This window comes from Lacerta agilis, chromosome 5 (genome assembly GCF_009819535.1).
Source record: "Lacerta agilis isolate rLacAgi1 chromosome 5, rLacAgi1.pri, whole genome shotgun sequence".
Classification (NCBI taxonomy): Eukaryota; Metazoa; Chordata; class Lepidosauria; order Squamata; family Lacertidae; genus Lacerta; species Lacerta agilis.
Window position 1 is genome coordinate 67,611,062 of NC_046316.1, and position 13,703 is coordinate 67,624,764.

Here is a 13,703-nt window from a genome sequence, read left to right on the forward strand (position 1 = left end):
CTCATTTGATTAAATAAAAAACTGGCTTCCATTTTGGGTTTCAAACTTTTCCTTCAGTTAAGATAGAATGTGTGTGTGTAGCCTCCCCATCTGTAAAAAATATCTACAATAACATTTACTTTTCTGACCCATCCTCATAAGCACCCTGGAATTTGGGTCACTGTTATACCTACATAAGCAGCAAGTGGAGCAGTTCTGTTCAGCCCAATTGAGTCCAATGTTGTTGTAGCATCTGTATGCATGGCACACAAAGACAGAGAAGACAGGTCCATTCCCCAATGGGCTTACAACCTAGAAAACTATGCAGGGAAGAATTTGCAGTGACATTTACATAGGCTTTATTACAAGGAGGCAGCTCAGCCAATGGCAGCCTGAAGGGTTGTAATGCTTGCATCTTGAATCAGACCCTTTGATGCTATGGCAGCCCTAAGGAAATGTAGCTAACACTTGCATGAGTATCTCAGACACACTGCAACAGGGGTAGGAAACCTCTTTCCATCTGAGGGCCACGTTCCCTTCTGGGCAGCTTTCTGGAACCCACATGCCAATGGTGGACAGAGCGATGAGTGTGAATTTTAGCTTTGTACATGAGGCTGCACACTCACAAACTCCCCTATACAGACAAGCAAGTGTCATGATCTGAGCCCAAGGACACACAGCAGCCAGGCTAAAACATTCAAGAAGAGGAACATCAGGTGTAGCTGGAGAGGGGATGTGGCATGGGGAGAGTCCTGCAGGCCAGATAAGAATCATTTGCAGGGCAACATTTAGACCCCTTGCCTAAGGTTTCTCATCCCTGGCATACGGCCATCAAAGGCAGCAACACACTGAAGGTATACAAAGGAGATTTAGGCTAGACAATAGAGTGTCCTAAACCCCTGGCCTACCCGGCAGCAAATCAATATGTCAAGTCCAAAGTTCAGGAAGGTCAGGAAACTCAGTATCCAGCTCTGAAGTCCAGCAGTCAGGTTACAAACCAAAAGCAGTCTTGTAGAGGTCCAGGAACATCCAAACGTATGTACATCGACATGGGCAGATGAGCAGACACAGCACCTCAGCTCTGTTTCCCTCTTGCACTTTTCATGCTGATTGCAGCATCTGCGCTTGATGAGGCATGTGACCCTCACCTGTTCCAAGCCTACTCCAGCTGAGAAATCACACACCTCCTCACAGAGCTAGTGAGCCCCACCTGGCCAGCCAGGGAGCTGGGCTGTGGGCCCTTGCCTGCCTCAGACTCCTACAGCACCACTCCTGCTGCTCTCTTACACCTCAGAGCCCACTGTGTTTGTGGGCACAGGGGCCCTTCCGGCTCTGGCGATAGGTCCTGCTGCTCTGGTTCCTGTGCATTGACTGCCATCCCCTCACCACCCTCCATCACCCCATGAGTACTTCCTTCCCCACCCCCTGTTTGCCTCTGTGTGTCCCAGTCCCAGCTACACCCCTCACTGGGATCCCCCTCCTCCCCTTTGTCCTGCCAGTTCATGAGGGTCAGCACATAATTATACTGGTGTCCTATTAGAATGGGTGTAAGAGAGAGTTGTATGGCTGCATGGTTTGTGATGAGCTCTGAATTGAAATCTCCAAAGCCATATTACTGGAGAACATAGACTCTCTATAATAATGACAAAGGCAACCTTGACAGGGTTTCAGAGTCTATGAATATATCTTCACACATGCGTAGTCCTGGTGATAACACCTAAAGAAAATGAGCAAGACTTGCATCCAATTAACCAGAATAAGAATAATCTCTTGGGGTTTGAATGGATTACTCTTGGCTAATGAGAAACCATCTTCCATCATTTTGGAGAATTTTCCAGGCACCAATAAGTCATGCATACCAAAAGTATAAAAATCTACAGTAAAGAAATAGGAGGCAGAGAACAGCAACTGGGTTGAAGTTCAATTACATACCAAACTGGGCAGGTGATGTTTTGATGCAAGTCATCTCAGACTGCCCAAAGTAAACTCAGCTGGGCATGTGAAAGAATTTACTGCCTTTGGGTGCAAAAATCATAGGTGGGCAGCCTTTAAAACTAGAGGTTCTGCTTTTTTTGTAGGGTTTCAGTAGGAACATAAAATGTGGGTTGAAAACATGTGTTTAAATGGCATTTTATAACCTGCACTTAAAAGGTTTTTCAGCCCGTCTCTTTGGCCCCCACCCCCTGAATACCTCTTTTCTGCTCTGTGTTGCCAGCCACTGGAATATCATATTTTTTTTTAGGGCACTATAAAATGTTTAAATATGTTTTTAAAATTTAAAGGAGTAGCAAATGCAATATACATGAGCATGTTAAATTTGTAATGCATTTGACACACAAAGAATCTACATGACAATAATGTGGGGAGTGTGGCTTAGCAGTCAAGATGTCATGGGATTGCACGCTATTAATGATGAAACCTTGTCCTTGCTTCACCCCATGTTGTCTAGGCATTAGAGCGCAAAACATAACCTACTGTCCCAAATCTCCTAATAAAGGATCATATCATCAGATATAAGCTTATGTCTGTATCAGGCTGTTGCTTGGCAGACATCAGTTATGAAAAATGCAGCTCATCTATCAGAAGTGGTCCACTGGAAAATGTTGGACCAAGACAGGAATCTTAAATTCTCAGAGGGCTTAACTACAAGTTAATTAGTTATGTGGCTTAAAAAGACAATGGGGACCCCTAATTTCCAATAGGACCAAAGTGTGCAGAGGGGAGGTTTAACCCTTCCTTCCCCAGTCATGATATTGATGGAAATCCCTCTGTGTTGCAACTACTGTTATGGGGGGGGGACTCCCATTGGTGCCAATAGGAGCATTTTTAAGCTCTAGTTGCAGTGCAGTGGGAATTGCCAACAGGTTCATGACTTAAGAAGGAAGGTTTGTGAACTGCAATCCTAATGGGAACCAGGCTTTCTGTGCCTAGGATTAAATTTTCTAAATCCATGCAGTCAATGTTAATATGTACAGGTAGTTAGGCCCTTTCTAAGGAGCAAATCTCATTGAGCTCAATGCGACTTTCTTCTAAGTAAACACACCTAGGACTGCAGTGCATGTCTGGGGAGACTTGGTCTGCCATGAAGTTCACTAGGTAACATCTCTCAGCCCAATTTGGTTCATTTGGTTGTTATGATAAAAGTGGCAATAGGTGCTTTCATTGCCCCCTCTTTAAATGAAGAAGAAGAAGAAGAAGAAGAAGAAGAAGAAGAAGAAGAAGAAGATGAGGAGGAGGAGGAGGAGGAGGAGGAGGAGGAGGAGGAGAAAGAACTGGATAAATAAAAAAAATAATTCTACAAATAAATAATACACAAATAAATTAATTTAAGGCAGGCAATTTAATGTGCCTTTACTCTAATGTGCAGGGAAATTAAAAGATAAATCTATCCAGTAAATTGCTCGGTACATTCTGAATGTGCTGTACAAATGTGCTGGCAATGAATCGTAATAGCGCGAAGCCACATTTAAGTCCTTTAAAGCATGTATGAAGTGTCTTGTAAATCCACAGGGATGTATTTCCAAGGTGATTAGCGGAGACTTTTGAAAGGGTGCAGCGGGGTAGGGTGGGGGAGGAAAGGTCTAATAGAAATGTTGACAGACCATTAACTAGAATATCACTAATGGGCACACTAATAGATAGAGATGTTTTTTAATTGTAAGAAGGTTAATTGGGACACCACATTTACATTCTTTCCCTCTTTAGTGGTGGCACTTTCAGCACAACCATTGATAGGAATGGCTATTATCTTAAGAGGATTTGGAAGATCATAACATTCTCCTAAAGAAAACAAGTGAAACATTATACTATTAATGAGGCCTATTCAAGAAGGGAGCAGAGCAGACTTTCTTATAGCCTTATTTTGACAACAACCAGGGAAAAGCAGCTTCTATTTCTGTTCTATTTTCTGTGGTTGCTATTAATACCGTGCAATGTTCCTCGATTAAAAACTAGCTTTGCAGGGTATTGGAAAATGGCATGGGTCACAAAAGTCATATGCTAGGAAATACGTTAAACATTTGGTGAGGTTATTTTGTGTAAACCCCAAGCGTGTGCCCTGTTTTGTTTGTTCATTAATGGTGCACTGAGCAATGGAGGCTTTCCTGCTACTCAGGCACTGCGAGGAGACTTCTCTCACTAAATCTAGCTCTTTGGAGTATGGCCACCCTACTAAAGAGGACATTGAACATACCATTTTTTATTAATATTTTTAATTTACTATCAAAAATAAAATAGAGCAGGTAAAATAAAAAGTGCACAACACAGACTCTTAAATATTAGAATGCATTCAGCTACAAAGGGAAAGGGTGATGATATATTACAGAGAACACTTTAAATGGCAAAATCAGATTGGTGTGAATTTTTCATTTCCCTGCTTTTATGCTGGAAGTATACAAGACCAAGGGCAATCTAGGAATCTCATAACAACAACAACAACAACCTAGTACTAGAGAATGATACTATCAACATGGTTCTCAACTCCTATGTAGTAGTGGAGTGGTAAATGCTGATGTGCATGAGCTCATCGTGACAGCTTCTATAGCTATACCCCTAAGAAGAAGCAAAAAATACAAGCAGAAGTGTTCGTCCTTTATGACACACCCCACTTCCCAAAAATAGTGCTACATAGTATAATATGGAATTTATCAGGTTCAGCATGATTGCAATCCTATTGGTGTTTTCAGGGCATCTGTGACCGTAATTTGTTTTAATCATTTTTAATTCTGAATTTTAAATGTCTATAACCCACCCCGGAACCTGCTGGTGAAGGGCACAGAATTAATATCGCCACCATCAACATTTGGGGATTAAGCCATAGCTGTCAACTTTTCCCTTTTCTTGAGAGGAATCCAATTCGGAATAAGGGAATTTCCCTTAAAAAGGGGGGGGGAGTTGACAGCTATGGATTAAGCTCTATGGGCTGTAGTGCTACTTAACCTCACAAATTCAACCTGCAAAATAGGTTGAGCTTTAACAAAAGACCTCCAGCCAGCTGAAATGCCACCTTTAGCTTATCATTAAAAATGGAATCTTGCATTGCGTTATCATTGAAGCTGCTAGTGTGAACTAGAAATCCTATCAAAGGAAAGCGATCTCCTTCCTAGGTATAGTTATGACAAACACCTCTGCCTTTCCTTCCTTCTCTGACTTCCTCTTTGCTAATCAGTCACACAGACTCTTGAAAGACTCATTATTACCTCAGAGAAAGAAGGGTTTGTCTCTTACCCTGGTGTTAGAGGCTCCTGCTCTGAAAAAAGTCCCAGAGCTGCGCTGGCCTTCATTTCCCCTCCAATACACCATTGCTCCAAATATTCCCATCAATGGTTGTGACTAAGTAGATTTGAGTATTTCCCATGGTAAATATTAGTATTGTGATATGATTCGTGACCTTTACCTTCCAGCAGGTAAGTTGCTACTACTTAGGAGGAGGAGATGGAGGGGTGAGGTGCCAGTGGGGTGCAAATGCACCAGCAGAGCCAATATGGCCATCCTGCTGGTGCATTTACCCCACACCACCCTCACTGTTAGGTTAGCAGCAGCAACACACCTGCCAGGTCGTCAAGTAAGTGCCTCTGCCCCATCATGTGATCCACTACTGCTGAAATGAATGCAGGTTGAAATGTGCTGTGAACAAGTGCTTGGCAGAAGCTGACTTAAAACGATTCCTTCAAATGCCTTTTTTTATTGAGGTTTAAATTCTTTGGAAGTTTGGGGTTGGAGTAGTAACACTGCCAATATCCGTCAGGGTTTTTGATTAAAAGGCAACAAATGAATTACAGGACCTGAGCGATTGAATAGCCTTTGTTTTAAATTTCAAAATAAAACTAAATGCCCATTGAAAAACAAAGAAACATTTATGAGGGGATTTAGCCAGCAGCGACAATTTACATTTAAACATCTTCTTTTAAGCATTGTTTTTGTTTGTGCGGAATACGGAGCACAGTGATAAATAATGTAAAAGCTCTCCTTGGTTGCTATTATTTTCTACAAAACATGAGCAAAAAATAATCTCTCAGCCATGCCATCAGCCGGATCACCATTGGACTAGACAACTGACTGAAAGGAAGTGAACACCCATAGATCTATCAGACCCCACAGTTGTTGCAAAATAAATTCATATGTGTCACTGTGTCAATAACAGAGTAAGATGTAGGTTAGTTTCTTGTTGCAGCTTTCTTTGATTTGAGGCTGCAGCCCATTTTTGCTTAGGCAGATCTGAGGGTAAATTCCCAGCCCAGGAGCAGGTCAGAGAGAGGGGGAGGCTCTCCCTCTGGGACTCTCCCAAGCCCTGCCTCTCAAGACAAACTGGCACATCTTATTGCCTCCTGCGATGGAGCCCGGACGGCAGTGTAGCTGGTCAGTGGTTCAGCCAGACTGCTACTGCAGAAAACATCTCACCTGTCACAGATACCAGGCACAATAGGAACTCCACAATAAGCAGGGAGCTGTTGATAGTTGCCTGTGAAGGCCAAAGTTTGGTTATTGAAAGTTTCATTTCCCCATCTGGCTATATATGATTGTACAAGTTCATATGCAAGTGCACCGTATTGTAGTTTTATATAAAAAGCATCTGTCAGGGATGCTTCGGTTGCACAATGGTTTGCAGATCTTTGAGCACCACGTAGTTCCAGCTCTATATTTCTACAATGTTTAAATGCCAGCAGTGAAATATGCTACTGTTTGGAATTCTTATCAACTTTTCAGCTTCACGTGTGAATATAACAAGACTTCAAGGACAATATCCTGATATATATATTTTTAATAAGGGAAATTTAAAAAGTTACTACCTCCCACACACACTAATAAATCCCCCCCCCCCGGGATTGTAAATGAAATGGCCAGAAATCATGTCTCTGTGTTAACTGTTATTTTTCTTAAAGGTATTGCTTTTTCTTTATTCCTTGTTCATTTAATTATATTCTTGATTAAGTAGAAGAAGAAGGAGAAGAGTTTGGATTTGATATCCCGCTTTTCACTACCCGAAGGAGTCTCAAAGCGGCTAACATTCTCCTTTCCCTTCCTCCCCCACAACAAACACTCTGTGGGGTGAGTGGGGCTGAGAGACTTCAGAGAAGTGTGACTAGCCCAAGGTCACCCAGCAGCTGCATGTGGAGGAGTGGAGACACGAACCCGGTTCCCCAGATAACGAGTCTACCGCTCTTAACCACTACACCACACTGGCTCTTAAAATAAGGCATATTTTAAGACTTAAAATTCCACGTATCTTTCTTATAAGCTTTTCCTAAAGTTTTTTTTTTGTAATACAAGAAGATAAAAGAAACTAATTTAGATAAAATAAAAACAAAGACAGAAAGAGGAAAGAAAATGCAGGGTCCTCTCTCCAAGGTAGTTCTTAACTCTTGGATCACACAGAAAGTAGTGGACCCTCTCAGCTCTCACCCTGGGAGATCTTCCCTTCCAGGCCTCTTACCCAGGGTTTTTCCATTCATCTATCACCTTCATGTTTGTATAATCCTTGGACTCCAGAGCAGAGCACACCAAAGGGAAAGAAAGAGAAGAAACAAGATAAAAAGGAGGAATGTATATAAGAAGAGAAAGAAAGAAAGAAGAGGGGGGGGAATAAAAAGGCCTTCAGATTTCCCATCTGTCAGTTACATAAAGGAATCTATTCAAAACATTCATTCTAGTATGACATCCAATTGTTCTACTTTCTGTTGAGCAATATTTCCCCAATTTTCAGACCCATGTGTCTCAAATTCATTTCTTTTCCTTTTCATGAAAAAAGTCCAAAAAGCAATTATCCTATTATTATTATTATTATTATTATTATTATTATTATTATTATTATTAGACTGTGCTGATAGAGAAAAGAACTTCCAAAGACTCATCATTGTGTCAACGATGTATGTACATAGAAGAGGGTTCCATTTTATTTCCCCCCTAAATATGGTTAGAAAGATTTAGGGGTGTCACCTTGGTTAAAAGTCAACAAAATGCAATATCATTATATTTGAATTGAGATTTAGCACTTTGTGGGGAGTTGTAGGTTTTACAGATTTTAGTTGATTAGAAGCAGGAGTTGACAGGCTCCAGAAGCACTTAGGTAAAGCAGAACATTTTCATTTAGAATATGCTATCCAGTAATTAAAAAGGTTGGAAAACTGCCAAAATCATTTAATCTAATCTCCTTCAAAGAGACAATCAAATGGCATGTCCTGAAGAATTAAAATAGCGAATTCAGGTTAAACATTTAGGTTTGCCATATTTTGTAGAGCAAAACAAAGGACACATTTGCTGACTTCTACTTTTAACTATGGATTGTTATGATGACTCTACCCACAATGACTCTACCCATGTCCTGGAAAAAGAAGACATATGGCAACCCAGTTTTTAATTCATATTATTTATGTCAGAATCCAGCACTGCCACATGCAATTCCTACATATAATAGCCATGTAGTAAATGTCATCATGCAGCCCCCACTGGAGGTTTTGTGGGGCCACATCACCATCCTAGATTTGCATGAAGTTGGAGTGCAGCCCCTATTGAAGGAGTAGAGTAGAAAAGTGAAGGTAGGTTGCACAACAATCATGGCCATGGCATGGAAACGAGAAGGGAGGGACACTGAGGTGGAATCTAGACAAAAAATTTTTTAAAAAAAAAGCCGTGAAAATGCTTATTTTAATGTTTTGAAAAATATATTGAATTTGCCATAGCTCATCATCGCCATCTAGTGTCACATTTGTATAATGCACTTTGCAACAACACACTTAAAACATTCTATTTGCAGCTGTATAGCTGAGTCCTGAGAAGGGAATAGTGATGGTTTAAAACAGCAGAAGTTTGAATAAAGCAGGGATCAAAGAGTTTGAATCATATTGTTTTAGCTGATAGAGTAGTCATTTGTGTAATTATATAAATTCATTTTATTTTTAAGTAAGTCACTATCGTGCAAACTGAACAAGGACATGTGGCTTTATCCCGGCATTTTCTTTGAATTTATCTGTAAATGCAACCATTGGTATGACCCTGCGTAGTATCTCATTTAAAGAAAAAAGAAAAAAGTTGAAATATATATAATATATATGTTGGGTTTTTTGTTTTTTTTTAAACTCCTTTTAAAAAGCTTAAATAAGATTGCTGGGTTTTGTCAGCATTTATTGACACATCCATAACTCAAGCATATATTAGCTATTAGATCAGGTACTAATAGGTCATAAGAAGTAGGTTTCGAGAGGCGATATCCTCTACCCTTCCGAAAGCTTTGGTTCCATTCTAATTGTATTTAGTGGAATGCAATTAAAAGTGGATAATAAAATCTATTGTAACACAGTTTAAGCCATAATATCTTAATAAGCTTCTTTATCATCTCATCACAACAAAGAGAAATGAGGACTGAAATAATAACTTAACACTGATATGCTTAAAACTTAAACAGCAGAGGAGGTGCCATTTTCAGATGATAGCAGGCCTCCTTCAGTCTTGCCATAGCGAAGAGATTCCCTCCCCTGCTGTTGTCGATGCTTCCTTTTATAATTCCAGGGCATTGTGTGTTGTTATTCACCGCAAAATGGTATTATTGTTAGGTTTTCACTGAATTATATCATTGGGTTAGCATGATCAGAGTTATGAATGGGGGACTGATGTCAACTGCATAAGGAAAACAATAAATAGACAGTCTTTTAAATTCAGATACTGCAGATACAAGCGCCTTCCTTATATTAGCCGTTTTGATGATAAATAAATAAGCACAGTAACATTAAATTTGTTGAATGACTATCATGCACCCTTATATCAAGTACATGTAATTATTCTAATTAATTAATTAATTAAAGCCCCCCGGCTTCAGTACAATCATAGGACTAAAACAGAAGGAAACAGCAAATAAAGTAGGGTTTCCTTTCTCTCTCACGTACTTATAATGTGCAGCAGGTAGACAGCAGGAACAAACAAGGCAAGCTATTATGCCCAAGTATTTTGTGCAATGAATACTTCAGTAGAAAAGTGGAGAAATGGTTGCCTGTGAGAGAGTATATGATGCGGATTGTATTGGATTCCTATCTTCTGCCATTCTAGGTGGCCCATTAATTGGCCTATACCTGTACTCATATGTGGATCATTCAACTACCACCGCATCAGACGATGATGTGGGTATGAAACAAGCATCTAATAGAGGCTACAATCAATTGGTGGGCAATGTTGTCTGTGCCTCACCACTAGCTAAAAGCCCACTTAAACAAAAGGAAAAGTGATGTAATAGAATGCAGTGGTACATGATATAGGTATAGATGATATAGATTGTAGCTTTCATTTGTTGCCTGTTTGCTGACCTACAATAAGCCATGCTGGGGTCTCAAATATGTATTAACACAGGATGAGATTAAACGTGATTAAATGGTTCTGTTAATCAGAAAGAATACACAACTTTTTCCAATGCAAAAGGGGTGGGGAAAAGCTCAGTGCTCAGATCTTCATTAGGAGATATTTTTGAGAGGAAAACTCAACAAGACTAATGAATGTGATATAGTTAAAAAGATTAGCAAGAATTGGATAATTTTTTTTAAATAGCTCTTGGATGTCTCAGTATCAGTTAAGTGAAGGGCACATTTGTGACACATTCTATTTTAAGCAAAATATAAATGTCCTTCCCACCTCCCAAACTCTGTAGGAGCAAAATATGGTCTCAATATGGTATTGTGGTTAGAGTTCTGAGCTAGTACCTGGGAGAACAAGGTTTAAATCGTCACTCAGCTATGAAGCTCACTGGGTGACCTTGAGCCAATCACAGTCTTTCAGCCTAATCTACCTCACAGGGTTGTTGTGAAGATAAAACGTGGAGTGGGAGAACAATGCAGGCTTCCCTGAGCTCCTTGGACATGGGAGGCATGGGATGTGGGGCATAAATGTAATAATAAATAGATTACGATGTTCAGGGTCTGTTTCCTCCATCATGGGCCTCTAAGGGATTGCTGAAGTGGGATGCATGATGGCCAATATATTTGAAGCCCATATTAATTTCAAGGGCCTGTCTGGGCTCCTGTCAGTCCATTTTTCCTGTGTTGTGGACTCTATAGGAAAAGCATTGCCACCATTCTATATAGAGCTGATTCCAATAGTACCCAGCAAAATGCACGCACAGTTCCCATGGAATAATATCAGTCCAGTAACCTCAGTGACCAATTAGCCCAATGCAGTGATTACTGTATATGAATGATTTTGAAGGCACCAGGAAATCTCAAACTGCTGCAGAATTGGGCAGCCCACTTGCCATTAGTGATAGGGCATATACAGGTAGTTGAATGTGAGTGTGTGTTACTTGCCTCTGTTTTAGACTTATGGTTATATGAAATAAGAATTGGACTATGTTCCTAAGAATGCCTTGAATTCTCTTAAAGGTTAGATAAAATTATAGTATTTGTGTGAAAATGAAAGGGGGGGAGGCAAAGTGAGGTCCACTATCAAGGGGTAGTATTATGCTATCTTTAAACTGTGGTTGAGTGTATAATCACTGTTTTTAGCCTTGAGCTGCTCCAGCTTTGGTGGAATGTATGTCCAACGATCACTGACCAGTCTTTCATATATCTGAAGTATATAATTAGAGCTGAAATGGACAGGGGGACCGTGTAAGTAAAAGGGGGAAAGCACTCCTACTCCGTGTAAAACAACTTGAGGGTCATGATTAATGTTTTGTGATTTTCTACCATGATGTATCTGCAATTCACTGGAGTCAAGTCAGAAAAGAAATATCCCAACACTACAAAGTATAAGAAAACCATTCAGATGATCTGAGTAACACATATATCAGCTGTCTGGAGGGGCGAGAAGGAGAGAATGTACTAAATCCAAACCATCTCATCCTCCCAAAGCCTGGTAAATCCAAACCATCACATCTCATCCTCCCAAATCCTTTTTCACAAATGAGTATAGCCATTTGGCAGTGGAGGTTTAGGATCAGAGTTTCCTTGTCCTAGAGGAGCTACCTTCCCAGGCTGATGAGCTCCATCTGCCCCTCATTTCCCTCCACAGCATGTGCGGAATCTGTCTTCTTGATTGTTGGACCCACTATTGATCTTGTCTACTCAGTCTTCTGGAGCCTGTCTGCAGGGGAAGTCCCTAACTCACTGAGGGTTTGGGAACCATCGGCTACCCTCACCTGGTTTAGTTGGGCAATCGAAGCCATTTCCTGGTTTCTGGCCACTGTCACATGCTGACAGCTTTTCGGAACCACAGGTGAGAGCTGAGTGTAGAGTGGGGACCAAAGGTGGACATGACTAAACCCCCAGAGGTGCATTCCAGTGTCTCTTAAGACAGACAAATGCCAACAGCACTTTATCTTAAACCACAGGTCATACATAGTTCTGCTTTGTTGGCTGAATTGTGAAATCAGGCTGCAGATCTGAGCACCAAGCAACTGTTTACATCTGGTTCAGAATGAAAGTTTAATTCTTCATTTGTACTAATCTTGGCTGCACCAGGCTATAGTCCTTGAGATGCCAGGCCTTACTTCTGTGTCATTGGGTACTGTCACAGCTAGAATCACAGTGCTGAGTTTTATACAATTAAATTTGCCCACCACAACCATTTATTTTGGGAAATGTCAGTATATGGTCAGGTCTTCCTTGCTTTCTTATTAATTACCATATTTGACACTGGAGATTTTCCTCCAGTTTGGATTCAGTGGGTTGGATGAATTCCCCAGATCTGGGTTCTTTTTAGGAGCGTCCACACATTACATCCAATGAAGGTACAATCCATGTACACTAATACTTGAGTTGTATACTCATACCACTATTCACATGTAACATTTAAAATGTTTAGAATCTGTGTACCTGTCTACAAAATAGGTGAGCTGTAGAAATTAACAATCGTATACTCTTCCACACAAACATTTCTACATGTGCAGAGATAGCTTGTACCTGTGTTCATTGTAACACATGAAGAAGCCTTTTGCATTCTCTGCAATGCTATGTCTTGACTTGCTTGCTTGAGTCTTTGGAAACTCTCTTCTCTGTCAACGCAGTCTCTGCACGATACCTGCTCACAGTGCATTGTTTTGTGGACAGCACAGGCTGAATTATAGATCCTTAGTGGTAGGTGGAGAACTCTGCCTTGAATTTCAGGGATTTGGACTAGGTGGTTGGTGGGTCTATCCCCAGGACTCTGAATCAGTGAACAGAAACTAAATATTTCTTTAGAGAGATGAACTTTGCAGGAGGGCATAAAGCTGCCCTGCTGTGTTTCAAATATCCCTGCTGTCAAATCACACATTATACAGATATGCATTTGAAATAGGGGAGGTCTATTCGCTCATGCAGTGGGAGCAGGTGGTGGGAGGTTGTTTTGATGAGGTTAAAAAGCTCCTCCTACCTTTCCCCAAGCAGCAGCCTAATCTGCGTCAGCAGTAATTGTGAGCCTTGCACGGCTTTTTACAGTGAGGGTGAGTGCAAGCGATACATCAATATGAGGTATCAAACTGAGACTTAGATGTTCCCTCTAAGTGGCTGCTCATTTCCGGGAGCCATAACATGGGCTAAAGGTTAACTTGCCCATTCTCTGTGGAGGGACATTTTTTTTTTTTTTGAAAAAAATCTTTCTTTCTTTCTTTCTTTGAGTAGGAGGGGGAGAAGAATGGAGGAGTGCTGTGCCGTGCCGTGTCCTACCTAGAGAGCCTGAATTTGTGCAGGTCCCTCCCTCCTCCACTCCCCCCCCCAAAAAAACTGGATTATTTTGCTAATCAGACTTCAGTGCAGCGAAGATAAAAG